The following is a 17855-nucleotide window of genomic DNA, read 5'->3' as shown; positions in this document are numbered from 1 at the left end:
TTCGTGTAAGTTGTGTATTCTGTGTCAGCTTGCAGTCAAGGCCAAGACGAGGAGAACACGTCACCGGTTTCCTTCCTGCTCCTTTTCTCCCCCCCCCCCCCCCCCCTCCTGTCATATTCTCCCCCCTCAACAGACTTGCCCACGCGTTCCTAGTTGCTTCTCTCTCTTCCCATCTACGTGAGAGAAATGAGCGGGAGGAAATACTATAATCTGCGTTTCCTTACTTAGTGACACGCTCAAACATACCTCGCCATTGATTTCGCCATCACACGGGAGAGTGCGTTGTTCAAAGAAAGAGAGACTGGCTGTTGAGTCAATGGACATTGCTTGCTAACATAGAAAAATTGTCAATCGGAGTATTGATACAACTCTTCTCAAAATTTCCTGATTGTGATGACTTATTTCTTTTATTTGTCAAATGATATTTTATTTGTCAAATGATAGTGGGCTGAGTTGAAAATAAATTTCGTGTAATATTGTTTTAAGATTGAAATTCCATACTAAGTTCCATCTCGAGCGAAAGAAAAATACATTTTCCCAAACGTAGAATTTTCCAAAAACCATTCCTGTACAGTTCATTATATCACTTGCATCCTGGCTTTCCTCAGTTTAAATCAAGCCAGAAATGTCACTACCTAAATGGGGTAGCATATAGATGCCAGTTTTTAGTGAATTGAATTATTTCATGTGACTCCTGCAATAGTACATATAAAAATCTAACTAATTCCGCTCTCAAGCACTGGCAATGTATTACAGACAATCAAACGATGATGATTGCAATTGGGTAATAACAACATCCATTCTTGTTTGACTCGATTCGTTTCCCTTGAGCTCGTCTATCCAGAATATACAATCCTTCCAAGTAAAAAAAAAAAAAAAAAAAAAGGAAGTGATGTGCATAAAAGTGTGTAGTGAAAAACATAAGAAATGCATAGTGCTTCAGAAAACAAAAAAATAGACCAAAACTATCAGTATCACGCAGAAAAACAACGATATGCTAGCAGACGGCATTTCCCTATGTAAGCGAGAAATCAGCCGAAAATCACCGTAGCTACAAATCAACTTGTTCTTAACGAACTGTTTTTTATCTAAAAGCAAATCAGAATGTAAATAACTTAATTACAGACAACTGATGATGTTTTACCTCAATACTGCGAAACGCGTCTGGTGAAAAAATCACGCATTTTTGTAGTTGCAACGACAGAACAAAAATACCCTCAAGACTCCCATTGAATATGCTTGGGTTTTGCGATAGTAATAGAGAGGAACAGACACGAGCGCTTGAAAGAGGAGCACAAAGTATTCGTTTGCGTTACAAGTGTTCGGCATTTGAGTAATAATTTAGCAGACTGTTTTTGTCGTGAAGTTTGACTTCTATCTTTATATGCTCTGCAGAGCATTGCCTTGTGTTACCAAACGCGACTGCCGAGCAGACCAAAAACTGGGCAGTTGCTAGTGATTCAATATGCATTTCGTTGTATGCCTGGAGAGCACAACCAACGTTGCATATTTGCTTTTAGATTGCCAGCAGAACGTTCGCTTACAATTTCTCTATATCATTCCCAGACTCCCTCCAAATTATCGTGGCCAGATGTCTTTGCACCCTCATATTTATTCACTTGTCTTGCGAATTTTGCTCAACAGTTAATCTTCGCCAGCGTTAATCACCTACGGCTAACGGTTTAAAATGGGAACCTTTAATGGAGTAATGTCAATCCTATCGTGCTTTCTCCTGTCAGATGTGAATTACATACCGAATGGACTGAAAGACTGACACGACTCGATCGATACTATTTTCGTGTTGTTGCGAGTTCCATAATTGTATAATGCCCTCATCCTGCGTCAACAACAACACATTTTCAGCCGAGTGTTGGAAAACCAGTTGATAGAAGTACTGCTGCGTACTTTAGTTGTTCTAACTCAGTGCTCTCGGAATTTATAAGGGGCAGTCAAATGAAAACGAAATGATGGGAAAAAAGTATGTAAACTGTTCCTCATTTCAGAATGAATCGCCATAACTGTTAATGCATTTATCACAGTGTGAGACAAGACGGAAAAATGTTTAAGGTTGACGACATAACAATGATTGTACCCAGGGGAAGCAAATGGATGTCTTTCTTTGGGTTCCAAAAATATAGAAATCGCATGGGAAGAGATCGGGAATGTATGGAGGGTGTGTACTGGCTTCCCAGCGAAACTTCTGCAATGTACTCGAAACAACCATGGCACCACGTGGGCGGGCATTCTGTTGGCACGTCGTTTCGACTACGTTGCAGCAGTTTCGCTGGAAAGCTCTTACACATCCTCCAAACATTCTCGATCTCTCTCCATCCGATTTCCTTATTTTTGAAGTGCTGTAGAAAGACGTTCGTGGCCGTGGGTTTGCTTCGAATGATGAGGTGCTGGCCTTGGTACAATCATGGTTCCGTAGCCGACCGCAAACAATTTTCCATGAAGTCATTGACAATCTTGCCTCGCAGTGAGATAACTGAATTAACAATTATGGCGATTACTTTTGTGATGGTAAATAGTTTACTACCTTTTTTCCATATGTCTATTTTTCATTTGGCTGGCCCTTATATCTATTCTCTTTCACTTGTTTCTCTCGAAACCCTTATGAGTTCCAGTTTGCACTACGTAAGAGAAAGAAGGAATGTTAAGTTCTAACGTCTTCTCTACGACGCCACGAGGAACGGACCACAGACTCGGTAATCATCCGGATTCTTTTCAAGAGACTATCCTGACACCTGCTTTATATGATTGATGGGCATAAGTGAAAACCTATGTAAAGTAGGCCGTTTGGTGACATGAACCCCAATCCTTCTGGACGCGCTGCCAGAAAACTGGCATCAGTCCCATGTCAAGGAAAATACTCAGACTTAAATGCAACGAGCACCCCTGTTTCTGTGACGCGTCTGACAATCCAGAAACATGAACCCAGTGGTTTTGTCACAAAGGCAGAGCTGTGCCAGTCAACTGTGGTCCCATCCTAATCTAGAGATTACAAGCCTTGTTTGCTGATGCGACATGGCTCGACAGCCGATAGCAACATTATCTGGAGGAGCATTCGGCTGTTCCGATTTTAGAGCCGAGTGCTTTGTTTGTCTGTTGCAGGCGCCCATAAAGCCGGCCAACACTAATCTCGTAGCTTCAGTTACTCGCCGGACGATCTCCACTACAGGTCTGTGCCTGCTTAGTTTTCGCTGCTTTATCTTTTCCCCTGGTCAAATGAGTGCGCCATGCTTCAGCCGTGTGATGCGTTTTCACTTTGTTTAGTGGCTTAGTGTTTCCGTATTCCTACTTTCATGTCTTTAATGTATTATTGGAAGAATAAGTAAGCTTTTATGCTTAGAGCGTATTACGTCGAAGTGAACTCGCATTGTCAGATATGCCTCATTATTATCAGTATAAGGCGCTTTATAATGTATATAACATTCATTATCACGTGAGACTCTGTTCCTTAAACTCTTACTTGAATGGTTACGCGAGTGTCCTATAAATATAATTCTTACACAAGGAAATATTACTGAATGTTCTATAGGAGTTCAAAGGAGAAGGCGAAGAGGCATGGTCGCTGACTGCAGAAAATGTTTCCTGGTCTCCATCTGTTAATATCAGGGAGACTTACAAAAGGTGAACTGAAAAATCATCGAAATTTGATTTCGGTATCAATTATTGCTTTCATGTAAGAGAACTTCTAGATCGCTGTTTCACAGCGTCTTCGTAGTGAAAGCTGATTAGGCCACAAAGGTATGCACACACTCAGGATTCGTCCCCTTCTAGCCTACATATCCTTTTAACATAATATGTGCACAAGAAGCGAAAATAATGAATCATCGTTGTTTTTAGAGCTCGTGGTGCCGAATTCCAATCGGACGGTATAATACGTAGTCCTTGGTAGTGGCCGGCCGCGGTGGTCTAGCGGTTCTAGGCGCGCAGTCCGGAATCGCGCGACTGCTACGGTCGCAGGTTCGAATCCTGCCTCGGGCATGGATGTGTGTGATGTCCTTAGGTTAGTTAGGTTTAAGTAGTTCTAAGTTCTAGGGGACTGATGACCACAGATGTTAAGTCCCATAGTGCTCAGAGCCATTTGAACCTTTGTAGTGTTTCTAGTTAATTCTTTGTTAAGGGCGAATCGTTATGTTACCCTAACAATGTTCTTATGAATAAAGTTCACAATGATGAATCAATATGCTCCTCCTATACCTCCTAAAACGATACATTTTTTTTTCCTCGTTCGTTTTAAGTTTAATTGCAAGTTTTCTGTCAGATTTACTTGTCCATTCCCACACAAATGATCAAAAGCTGTCAGATAATCAGTGCACGCCTTTGTATTCCATTTCAAGTTTTCTTATGCTTGTGGCTTTGTAAATACGTTCGTTAGAAAACGCTCTGTTCAAGAATTTTTTGCATGCACCTAATATTCGGTCAACTGGAAAAAGGAGTGTCGATATTTTTATCTCGATGAGTTTGCACGTAATGGATGTTCGGATTGAGTACGCAGCTTTATAATCCATTTTGCAGTGAAAGAAAATGCACCAAACAATTACAGTTTCCCTTTGAACTTTATTCCCAGAACGGCAGAACGGTTTCGGATACCGATATTTCCAATTACAGTGCTGTATGATGTGTTATAACAACTTCGTACCACATGTAAGAGCCACCGCTATAAATTCCCGGAAATACTGTAACTGTAACTGTAATGAAGCGTGTCATAATACAAGTGGCTGCATGAATTACAGCGGCGACTTCTCTATGTAGTATGAAGTCGTTCTGGCGCATCACACAGCACTGATAATGGAAAGATAAGTTTACAAAACCGGTGTGTGGATAAGGTTCAAAGCAAAACTGCAATTGTTTGATGGGTCTTATTCCCTGAAAAAAAGTGCTTTTTAATAAAGCGAAATTGCTATAATGTGTGACTAGTTTTTTGCACTGGTTTGAGTAACAGGAAGATATTTCACGGTAGATTTTGTAAGATACGAAGTTGCAAGGTAGCCCACAGTAAGCACCCAATCGTTGCTATAACAATGCCGGCCGGTGTGGCCTGGCTGTTCTAGGCGCTTCAGTTTGGAACCGCGTGACCGCTACGGTCGCAGGTTCGAATCCTGCCTCGGGCATGGATGTGTGTGATGTCCTTAGGTTAGTTAGGTTTAAGTAGTTCTAAGTTCTAGGGGACGGATGACCTCAGATGTTAAGTCCCATAGTGCTCAGAGCCATTTTTTTGCTATAACAATAGAGAAGCAAAGAATTATTTTAGATCTAGTTTATAATGATAAGTAGGTTTCCAGCAACAGACAGCAGTAAGAATTATCATAACACTTCTTGTCCTTAACTGCTGCACGCTTACCCTCTCTACTTAGTTTTACACAACAACTGTTTTAATTAAGAACTGAATGTATCAACTTTTCTACCTAATGACGCACTAAATATAAAGTGCTCTAATAATTCAGTTCTCGACTCTGAGTGTTCAGTATTACTGGCCTGAAAACCGTCTGTGTACGTTGCATCTTGTTAAGGTTCTCTTCTGGAGAACAATAATGTAATCGCATCATTAATGCGTAGTGGAGACCTTAGTTTTTAGAAGATACACACAAATAACTAGCGAATAGCTAGTTTCCTGATAAACTGGTGCACACCGTAACATTTCGTCATTCAGCACTGAGTGACGCAACGTGGCACAAATTACCGAAAATGAATACCACATTTACATTACTTACACCAGCGTTTCGGGATACCTGTGAATAGATGCTGAAAGCTACATGCCCATCCTTCAGCTTCGCTGTGAATGAGTACAGAGTACTTAATATGATTTTACTAATTTGTATAGGGCAACAAAATGCGTTCCATATCGGTTTGTCTGTTTCATTGTTGGCGGTTAGTTACATTCAGTAAGAAAGAACAATATTTTACCTGTAATGGATAACATATTTAACAAAATAACGTACTAATGAAATAGATATCTTCGCGTCTGTTTTTCACTACAAATTTCTTTGTACCTCATCTGACCCTTTCACAGAGCTGACGCGTGGCTTCTCACTTAATTTCTAATTTACGTCTATTTAAGTCTATTTTCATGCTGCTTACCGAACGAGATGGGGCAGTGGACTAACATTCGAGACGACGGCAGTTAAACTCCCCTCCTTGCCCTCCACATTTAGGTTTTCTGTGGTTCTTCTCATTAATTTCAAATAAATGCAAGGATGGTTGTTTCAAAACTGATATAGTAGATTCCTTTCATTGTACTTTCGCTATCCGAGGTTGTCGTTCATCGACTGAACAGGTAACCCTAGTCTCCCTTAATTTTATATTCATGCTACTTGTCCCAAGCTATACCTATAGCTAAGATAGATTTAATGTGATAACGATTTCATTTTTGATGACTTAGTCACAAATGATGTAGGACTGAATAAAATTGATTTTTAGGGAATGAACCAAGAAACGTGAAAAGAAAAGAAATTCATAGTTGTGTAGTATCGTCATTTTTACGTAATCGTTTACTTCTGAAAAATATCTCTTACGTATCATGCAACGAAAAATATCAAATTACTTCCACATACTAGTCAACCTAATTTCGGATCTCTTCTTCTGCTTCCACACAACTTCATATTTCAGTTTCCGCTCTGAACTTGTGATAGTAACATGACAGATCGCCAGAAGACCAGCAACTACACGAAACTTAAAGTTTTCAAGCATGGTGAAAGACCTATGACGAAGATCACATTCGATTTCAAACATTTCTCGACAAAGAATTTTTCTGATGATTATAGGATGCTGTAACTGTTACCTGCCGTATTACAAACGGACGTTTTGAAATACGAAACAATACAGTTCAGTGAAACATTGCTTAATAAATAAATTAACAAGATACAATTATTTTGAACAAACTACTTGTATACTGATCTCTGTCCTCCATAACTGGTGGGTTTTGTTATTAAGCCTTCCTATTAATCTGTAGTGCACCGCAGGCGTCGTCCGATGATTCACAATTTTTGAAGAAAACAGTTTTCGTTACGTGTCGAAATGACATAACACTATATGCCACCGTAAAATCCAATTTTGTTTTGATTTTATAAGACAGATTCAGAAATCTCACAGAAGTTCGAATATTGATGTCACATGGAAACCGAGCGTCAAGGCAGAAATAAATAAATACACATGAAATTGGTCTTTTATGTCGACTTCGCCGTCGAAGTGGCCGTTCGGTTCTAGGCGCTTCAGTCTGGAACCGTGCGACCGCTACGGTCGCAGGTTCGAACCCTGCCTCGGACATGGATGCGTGTGATGTCCTTAGGTTAGTTAGGTTTAAGTAGTTCTAAGTTGTAGCGGACTGATGACCTCAGATGTTAAGTCCCATAGCGCTCAGAGCCATTAGAACCATTTTGAATCTTGAAGATTGACCCGGAACTACTTTGAAGCCGCATCAAAACTACTACTTATCTGAATATCTATAAATTTGTGGGTAACTTATGTTCCTAGTACATTGTCAACTCAGTACTAGGAATTATTCATTTCTTCTTCAGCAACAGTTTTACGTAAGAACATGAGTCATGAATGGAATTTGTCATTTTCTGATAAACCTGTTGTCAAGTTACTTCTTAGTGCCTCCTAAAGGTGTCGTGTGGAGTTGCGTTTACACCCATGTTAGTTATGTAACGTAGGCAGCTCACAATCTCAAGGTTGGCTTTGGCACCGGAGTGCTTTATCAAGAACGGCCCTACTATGATACTTATAGAGGTAACGCAGTCGGGAAGACAGTGGGTATGGAGATCAAACTTCTGTTAGGCGTTCTGATTCCGGTTTCCAGCTATGCCCCCAAATAAATTTCTGGCGAATTTCAGGAAATATGTAAAGGTTTTCTAAATTACCACTACCAGTCACAAACTTTGTTAATTATTGTATTACTTATTAATATTGTATTACTTATTAATACTGTATTACATATTAATAAGTAATACAATAGTTAACAAAGTTTGTGACTGGTAGCGGTAATTTCAAAAACCTTTACATATTTCTTGGAACAGTCACGGTCGAAAAATAGTCAAAATGGCTTCGAATTTCAGGAAGCTTCCACCTGCATACACCCGAATTCGTTCTCCATCCGTTTGTGATCTACCTCTCCATGTGTAATTACCTCCATGCCATTTCTTCCAAATGCGGACATTGCGCTCTTGTTTTTCTCCTTCCTCTTCAAAAGTTTCAGCATTCAAAATGATAGGAATATTTTTTTCTTCGGCTACAAATTCGCGGTGGTCCCGTGTGCTAGCGAATCTAGTTCATGGCCAAACCTTAAATCCTCAGTGACTTACGAATGTTTGGTGATTCCATGGCCACATCACTAACAATTTTCTGGGACCATTTACACGAAAGTGAATACATAATTATCGCGAGTATTCTTACCTTCGCAATCTCTTCTGTTGGTGTGCCATTCACTTCACTATCAGAACCTGATTTTCTTTTGGTTATTAACTTTCGTTAGTCCTTACAGTCCTATGTACAAAGAGGCGGAGACGGAACACATTTAGCTCTTCAAGGTTTGGCGAAGGAGTCAGTCACAATGGTATTATTGATGGAACCACCATGTCATTAGCCTATAGTTGTTCAGTGAAACCGCAAAAAACTGAAGGATGGTCGGCCCGATAAATGAATCCAGTTTCTCCCAACCCACGAAGCCAGTCGTTCACCGTATCGTCTCATCACACGATTCAATATCTACATTGGAATAAATGAATCATATTATAGTTAATATCGAAATAACGAAAAAAAACAATCTTTCCAATTTACTCAGATGTGTTGAGCAGTTTGTGAGCTGTTCTATTGAACAGTTTTGATTCACATTTAGCTACAGTATGAAAATGATTCTTCGGTACTAAGCTCACGCGAAAAAATACTAGAAAATTGCTTCTTTCCAGGTACTGAAAATATTCGTAAGACAATAAGTTTCCTGATTTATATTTTAGTTTCTCCATATTTCATGTCTTTTCTCCAAGCCACTAGTTCACAGGTTGCTACATCACCCAGTTTGATATCGTTACGGCTCTCATAGTTAAACTATTATAACCTTCCTATTTTAGCATATGAAAATGTATCTTCTCATGCTGTTATTTGCTCTAAGGTAATACGTGTTTCCTGTACTTTGTTTCAGCTGCTGATATACTCATCACTTGCATATGCGAGAGAACGAAAAGTGAGATCTGGAACATCAGCACCGTTTTGGTGTGCCGTATTTGATTGTGAGAGGTAAGTTGAATATATCTGTTTATACCAGGCAGATTTTTACGGCCGATGCTTGATTCCTTGGTGACATATGGATTTGGGAACAGGGTCACGGGCTTAGGCATAATATTCTGCGTAATATTTTGTCTTCAACTGCAGAAGACTCGTTGGAGGCTGCGGAGATAGCTGTTCAAATTTCTCAACGCTAACTGCTTCGAAACACAGTTAGCCCTACTTTAAACATTTTGTTGCTAGAGATAGCCGTACGAATAAGTAATTCAGTTTTTATCAGGTTATCTATGAGATAAGTGGTCGAAGTAATCATACAGAGAGATAGTAAACATAGATAACATGAGCGGCCTGTTCCAAAGACTCTGACAATGTCAGCAGTAGAGAAACGTTGGGCAGGAAGCTAAGCTCGTGACTACGTGCTCCCAAGTTCAGAAACCAAATATATATGTTAGCTGCTCTGGTAGTAGAACGTTACACTGAAAGATGTATGAAACCAGCTACCATATATAACTGAAACAAGATATGTTTATGAATTCCTACAGAGAGTTTCTAAGATTTCTGAGGTTCTTTGCTAATTTGCGAAGACGTATCAGTCTAGATGAAAGTTATATTGTTAGATATTATGGAACCTAACTTGCTGTCCACACTTCGTATCAGTTTTTAAGTGTTCGTAAACCTCTATCTAGGTGAACATTTGGCTGTTTTGTACTTTTGTGTACCTATCGACGACGACTTGAATTAGACTTGAAACCTTAATCTTTCTTCCTACTTATCATATGAGCTACACATTTTTACTAACTGGTCCACGAACGGGAACTTCTAGTCATTTACACACTTCATACATGTAATACGACCATCCATCTCTAGGAGCAATGATAACTTTCTTATACCACTGATTGCGCATACGTCGACGAGGCTAACAATCCACTTACAGCAAATAACTTCTGAGCTTTGTAAGATACTAATACGAAGCCTCACGAAGCAGACGACTACGAATTTCAGCAAGACCCGTATACTCCAGAACGCAACAATAATTTTCACGACTTCGTCACTGTTTAAAGCTGTTACTTAATTCTGATACTGAGCTATACTGCTTAATACAACAGTCTCCTTTGGTTTTACAGATATTTCCATAGTATAGATTTAAATTTAAATCTTGTTTTTCACTTTAGGTGACGCAGGAACTAAAATTTTTTGACCAGATTAACAGATTTTTACTGCTACAAAATCCTCATCTCTGGAAACACTACAGAAAAAGATTATGTAAAACACTAGAAATGGTTAATCGTTGAAACTTGATTGGTTGTTACGCGTGTAATGCATTAACGACAGACCGAGCGAGGTGGCGTAGTGGTTAGCACACTGGACTCGCATTCGGGAGGACGACCGTTCAAACCCGCGTCCGGACATCCAGATTTAGGTTTTCCGTGATTTCCCTAACTCGCCTCAGGCTAACGTTGGGATGTTTCCTTTGAAACGGAGCGGTCGACTTTCTTCCCAATCCTTCCCTAATCCGATGGGACCGATGACATCGCTGTTTGGTCCCCCCCCCCCCCCCCCAACCAACCAACCATTAACGACGTAGAATAGTAGTCAAGTTAGCTTGACGCCTGCACACTAACAGCTCAGTTTACGATCATCACTGGGAGTACGAAATGAAACAACAGTTTCGCTCACGGCTAATGTACTACTGCTTGTTTCCGTGCGCAAATTTTCGATTCCACGTAGCGTTGTTGCTTCTCATTGATTTTGCCCGAGAGGGAATTGGATCCTGGTCTTTCCACATTTCACCACTTGGCTCAGCCTTCAGCGCGAGGCACATGTGCATGTCCTTCCATATTCCATAAACCAGAGATCGCTGTGTGGCATACTTATTGCCTTCCTTACTGTCCTATTTAATGTTGCTCCATATGATAATCAAATACCAGTTTCTTTTATTTTACCATGGTGAAGAAAGCTATGTGGTATGTAGGTGTCCAGGGATGCTTTCTTCAAATCATAAAACGGGCGAGGCGGTGCAGTGAAACCACGGTCGTAAGGATTGGCAGCTCCACCAATGCACTGCGCTTTTATACGTTGTGTATGCGATACCGCCAACATCTGTATATTTACATATCGCTATCCATAACTTGGGTCACTTCGGTGTAAAGGATAGTTTTAAATATGCTTAAAGTATCTTCAATAAAATTCTTCCGGGTATCAGACCGCATCGTCATAATTTAAAAAACGCCAACGTTTCGGCCAGCGTTGCAGCTAGCCTTCATCAGGGTCTTACGTTAACTGCTAAATGAACACACTTGGTTCCTTAAATAGCTGCACGAGAAAACCGTGTCGTTACTTGATTGGCTGTAAAAGGAGGAGGAGGAGGGGTGAAAGGTATGCTTTATTGGTGTTTCCTTTATTATCTGTCATTGGTTGAAATAGCTGTTTTCTATTGGTCTTTATATTAATCCACCCCATTGGAGGAGACGTGCAGCTATTTAAGGAACCAAGTGTGTTCATTTAGCAGTTAACGTAAGGCCCTGATGAAGGCTAGCTGCAACGCTGGCCGAAACGTTGGCGTTTTTTAAATTATGACGATGCGATCTGATACCCGGAAGAATTTTATTGAAGAAGACAACGGCCGCGGAAGCCTACGCTTACATGCTTAAAGTATCTTCTAAAGATATACGAGGGCGGTTCAGAAAGTAACCTCCGATTGGTCACAGTGCGGGTTGTGGGGGGAGTAGCGACGCCATCTGTGCGTTCACGCACTCAACAGGTCAGTCGGCATCAAGCCGTGGTCGAGTGAACGTCGTACTTGCGCTAGTTTAGTTTTTGTGGCAGTTTGAAATGTGTGCTGCAATAGAAAACCCCGCCAAATGTGAAGTGCGTGCTGTCATAAGGTTTTTTACAGCCAAAGGATATTCTGCAGCAGCTATTCATCGTGAGCTTTTTGCCGTGTACGGACCAAGAGTTATGAGTGAAGGAGTTGTCCGTGAATGGGTACGTTTATTTAAAAGTGGACGAGAAAACGTTCATGATGAAGAGAGGAGTGGCAGACCATCATTGATGACTGACGAACTCGTTCAGACAGTTGATGCAAAAGTTCGTGAAAATCGACGTTTCTCAATGTCGGAGTTGTCTACTGGTTTTCCACAGATTTCTAAGACTCTCTTGTACGAGATAGTGACAGCAAGATTGGGTTACCGTAAGTTCTGTGCACGATGGGTGCCCAAAATTCTTACCGACCACCACAAAACTCAAAGAATGGCCTCTGCATTAGACTTTCTGTCACGTTATGAGGACGAAGGAGAACCATTGTTAAACAGAATCGTGACCGGTGACGAAACCTGGATTAAGTACGTGAACCCTGAGACAAAAGAACAATCAAAGATGTGGGCACATTCAAATTCGCCTACCAAACCAAGAAAAGCCTCGCAAGATTTTTCAGCCAGAAAACTAATGGCAACGGTGTTTTGGGATGCCAAAGGGGTGTTGTTGGTTGAATTCATGGAACGTGGTACAACCATTAATCAAGACGTGTACTGTGAAACAATAAAAAAGTTGCGACGGGCTATACAGAACTAACGCCGTGGTATGCTGACTTCCGGTATCGTTTTTTTGCACGATAACGCCCGTCCTCACTCTGCTCGCAGAACAACGGCCCTTCTTGCGTCTTTCAAGTGGGACGTTATCAACCATCCACCTTACAGCCCAGACCTGGCGCCAAGTGATTATCACCTCTTCATGCATTTGAAGAAATGGCTCGGGTCACAGCGGTTTGATGACGACGAAGAGCTCAAAGATGCGGTCACAGGCTGGCTCCAGGCACAAGCGGGTGATTTTTATGCAGAAGGAATTTCAAAGCTTGTGAAGAGATACGATAAGTGCCTCAATCGCTATGGAGACTATGTAGAAAAATAGTGCAAAGATGTAGTTGTAAGATGTATATATTAAAATATTTTTATTTAACTTGGTGTATTTTTTTAAATCAACCGGAGGTTACTTTCTGAACGGCCCTCGTATTACGTTTTGAAAGTAAAACCGATTGTGCCTTTTTTGTGCATACGATGAGTTACACTATGTGATCAAAGGTATCCGGACACCTGGCTGAAAATGACTTAAAAGTTCGTGGCGCCCTCCATCGGTAATGCTGGAATTCAATGTGGTGTTGGTCCACACTTAGCCTTGATGACAGCTTCCACTCTCTCAGGCATACGTTCAGTCAGGTGCTGGAAGCTTTCTTGGGGAATGGCAGCCCATTCTTCACGGAGTGCTGCACCGATGTCGGTCGGTGAGGCCTGGCGTGAAGTCAGCGTTCCAAAATATCCCAGAGGTGTTCTATAGGATTCAGTTCAGAAGTCTGTGCAGGCCAGTCCATTACAGGGATGTTATTGTTGTGTAACCACTCCGCTACGGGCCGTGCATTATGAACAGGTACCCGATCGTGTTGAAAGATGCAATAGCCGTCAGCCGGCCAGAGTGGCCAAGCGGTTCTAGGCGCTACAGTCCGGAACCGCGCGACCGCTACGGTCGCAGGTTCGAATCCTGCCTCTGGCATGGATGTATGTGATGTCCTTAGGTTAGTTAGGTTTAAGTAGTTCTAAGTTCTAGGGGACTTATGACCACAGCAGTTGAGTCCCATAGTGCTCAGAGCCATTTGAACCATTTTTTGCAATAGCCATCCCCGAATTGCTCTTCAACAGTGGGAAGCAAGAAGGTGCTTAAAACATCAATGTAGGCCTGTGCTGTGATAGTGCCACCGCAAAACATCAAGGGTTGCAAGCCTCGTCCATGAAAAACACGACCACACCACACCACCATCGCCTCCGAATTTTACTGTTGGAACTACACACGCTGGCATTCGTTATACGCACACCCTGCCATCGTATCGCCACATTGTGTACCGTGATTCGTCACTCCACACAACGTTTTCCACTTTTCAATCGTCAAATGTTTACGCTCCTTACAATAAGTGCAGTGTCGTTTGGCATTTACTGGCGTGACGTGTGGCCTACGAGCAGCCGCTCGACCATGAAATCCAAGTTTTCTCACCTCCCGCCTAACTGTTATAGTACTTGCAGTGGGTCCTGATGCAATTTGGAATTCCTGCGTGATGGTCTTAATAGATGTCTGCCTATTACACATTACGACCCTCTTCACCGAGCGAGGTGGCGCAGTGGTTAAGAGACTGGACTCGCATTCGGGAGGACGACGGTTCAATCCCGCGTCTGGCCATCCTGATTTAGGTTTTCCGTGATTTCCCTAAATCGCTCCAGGCAAATGCCGGGATGGTTCCTTTGAAAGGGCACGGCCGACTTCCTTCCCTAATCCGATGAGACCGATGACCTCGCTGTCTGGTCTCCTTCCCCAAACAACCCAACGACCCTCTTCAACTGTCGTCGGTCTCTGTCAGTCAACAGACGAGGTCAGCCTGTACGCTTTTGTAGTGTACGTGTCCCTTCACGTTTCCACTTCACTATAATATCGGAAACAGTGGACCTAGTGATGTTTGGGAGTGAGGAAATCTCGCGTACAGACGTATGACACAAGTGACACCCAATCACCTGACCACGTTTCAAGTCCGTGAGTTCCGCGGAGCGCTCCATTCTGCTCTCTCACGATGTCTAATGACTACTGAGGTAGCTGATATGGAGTATCTGGCAGTAAGTGGCAGCACAATGCACCTAATATGAAAAACGTAAGGTGTTGGGGTGTCCGGATACTTTTGATCACATAGTGTACGTTCATCCATCTCCGAAAATGCTATCCTAGATATGTTCACATTATAGAAGCTACATACATGACGTTGGGGTAGAGTGATCTCCCGGATGACAGAAACTAACTGATGCAATTTGTAGATATCGTCAGTTAACTGTCGCGCATACCCATAACCGATGGCAGCGACACATTTGAGAATTCAGCCCTCGCTTGCCAGAAACGTTGCATCATCTTGTGCTAAATTTACGTGTACGCAAGTGCGAAAGTGATCCGTCGCAGCTGTTCTAATTTTCGTTCTACAGTGATAACATAGCCGGCCGAAGTGGCCGTGCGGTTAAAGGCGCTGCAGTCTGGAACCGCAAGACCGCTACGGTCGCAGGTTCGAATCCTGCCTCGGGCATGGATGTTTGTGATGTCCTTAGGTTAGTTAGGTTTAACTAGTTCTAAGTTCTAGGGGACTAATGACCTCAGCAGTTGAGTCCCATAGTGCTCAGAGCCATTTGAACCATTTTTTAGTGATAACATACAAACATTAACCCAAAAGTAAAGGAAAATATTTTGAAGTTACAGGTATTGCGTACAGTGAGTTAAGAGTACTCCGTGTGCACCGATCATCACGTGACAAAATAAATACTTTCCTCAAAATAATGTCCAGTCCACTAGAAAAAAGAAAGATTGTGTTACATATGATGTTTTAAATATTGATGTGGGAAGAGAGAGACAAAGAAAACAAAAATTTGAGGAGCTGCTAATATAGTACTAGGAAGCTGTAATGAAACCTAAAAGAGTAACTTTGAAAACTGAGTCAGTTATTGATAATATTATCACTAATATAGATAGCAGTGCATATACAACAAAGGTTCAACTTTCTGATCATGTTGGATGGCTGTGAGAAGTATATGGAAATGTAAACTCACAAACAAAAGATAAACATGTAGAAAGAGATATTAGGCTTTTAAACCAATAAAATACCGATATATTTAAAGTAATGTTGAGAAAAAAGCAGTGGGCAGACACTCTTCAGGCTCAGATAACTGATGGAAATTACGATGTTTTTCAAGAAATCTTAACACATTACTTCAATATAGCATTTCGAAACGCCAAGAGGAAAAGAAAAATTATCCAAAACAAGCAGTGGATCTCGAAGGAAATAATAGAACTGAAGGCTACCTTAAGAGAAATGAAACAGAGGGAAAATATTGAAACCTGCGAACAGCACCAAAAGTAGTACAAATAGTTGATAAGACAAGAAAAACCCAAATCAATTAATGAGATTATTTCAAAATCAACAAAAAATGAAAACAAATGAAATAGAAACCATGAAAATGAATAATACAATCATTACAGATGAAACAGAAATTGCCGATGCCTTGAATAATGGCTACACAGATACAGCAGAAAATCTCGGACGAGTGTAATAACCAAGGAAGTCACCAGATCACAGTGAAAGATAAGCCAAGTTACTCAGTGTTCCTGAAACCAGTATCTAAAGAGGAGGTGACAAAGGTTATAAAAATGTTTAAGACAAAAAAGCCTGCTGGACATGATGAAGTGTCGAATTACCTAATCAAGCAGGCGATGGCAGAAATAATCACACCACTATTGGATATTGTCCACTGTTTCTAATTCATCTCTCTGGCGTACACCTGATTCGAGCTACTAGTGCACCTTTATTTTGAAGTTAATTTTCCTGCTGCGGTAAGCTTAAATTAATTACGGAAACAAAGAACATAGAGAAAAATTCGGAGTCTCTCAAATTCTCTGACTGGTGACTGTACAAGGTACGATATTGTTTCTAAAACTATGGACGGAATCACATTTGAGTGCAATCTACTCACAAAGAATTTCCTTTACGGAAAATAGAACGTAACCCGCCGTCAGAGATTAAAAGCTACGTATACCAACAAAAGAAATCATACTCCATATTAGCAATACGAATTCCTAGTATTTAAAACGAAAATTTTGGAAATCACGCTGATCACTGTCTCTTCCTCCTCCTCCTTCTTATACTTCTTCTTCTTGTTATTGTTATTATTATTATCATTTCCGTATGGCATAAATTAAGAGTTTTTTAATCAAAAGAATAGCTATACATATACAAATATTACTAAACTACTACATAACACTTCAACATAGCTCTCCAGCATAATACGATACAAATGACAATATTTACTGCCGAATATCGAGGTGGTTTACATAGCTTAACACTCCCCTCGTCACTGTCAGGAAATCTTCGAAAAGACCCTTGTAGGCACGTGCAGGACATGTTCATACAATATGAGTAATTATCTGTCGTTCAGCACCAGAGTGACAATATTGTGATGAAGATTATGAAGATTTCCCCTCTTGTGGCGAGTGTCTGCCAGTCTTTCATGACCCATTCGGATGCCGTTCAGAGCAGTCCAAATTGCCCAAGGTTTGTCAAATTCAGAGGTTTTCTGCTGTATGCAGGTCAGTTTCCAGCATTGTGGAGCACAGTTTTCATTCATTGATGATACTGAATTTATCTTCAGTAACAATCCTGGCCATTATAAGAGTTGCTTGTCATGATCTCAATGTTTTTCGCTGCACGGAGAATACATCATTCAATAGGTAACCAGTATGTGGGACAGATGGTATTGACCCACTAACTATGTGCACGGATTATTTAAGTAGTGCATCTATCTTTTTCACATACGGACTACTAAGCCAGACAGACAGACAGACAGACAGGCAGACAGACAGACGCACAGTACCTTACTGTTGAGTGCAACAATCCGAGCGCCGGTACTCGAAGAGTATCCCAGCTAGTGCCACAGAGCTTATCAAAAATCTTATTTCTACGTTTGAGTTTATTAGATGTTCCGGACAAGTGTCACGTCTAAGGTGATCTAATATAGTCCTTAACACATGACCGCAACTAGTTTGAACCTAGTTTCGATACA

The 17855-nt window shown here is 41.1% G+C and overlaps 1 protein-coding gene across 2 annotated transcripts in view; it reads left to right on the top strand.

Moving 5' to 3' along the window:
- The window catches only part of LOC126248326 (uncharacterized), a 241071-nt gene that overhangs the window by 188915 nt on the left and 34301 nt on the right, over window positions 1-17855 (top strand). The window contains exons 3-4 of one of the 2 annotated variants that reach the window (XM_049949218.1): window positions 3115-3181; window positions 9146-9240. The gene's annotated coding sequence lies outside the window, so the exon portion shown is untranslated. The remainder of the gene's footprint in view (window positions 1-3114; window positions 3182-9145; window positions 9241-17855) is intronic. The other variant, XM_049949217.1, reaches the window with a different exon arrangement.

The sequence above is a fragment of the Schistocerca nitens genome, chromosome 3, assembly GCF_023898315.1.
Source record: "Schistocerca nitens isolate TAMUIC-IGC-003100 chromosome 3, iqSchNite1.1, whole genome shotgun sequence".
Taxonomy (NCBI): Eukaryota; Metazoa; Arthropoda; class Insecta; order Orthoptera; family Acrididae; genus Schistocerca; species Schistocerca nitens.
This window is presented reverse-complemented; position numbering and strand designations above follow the sequence as displayed.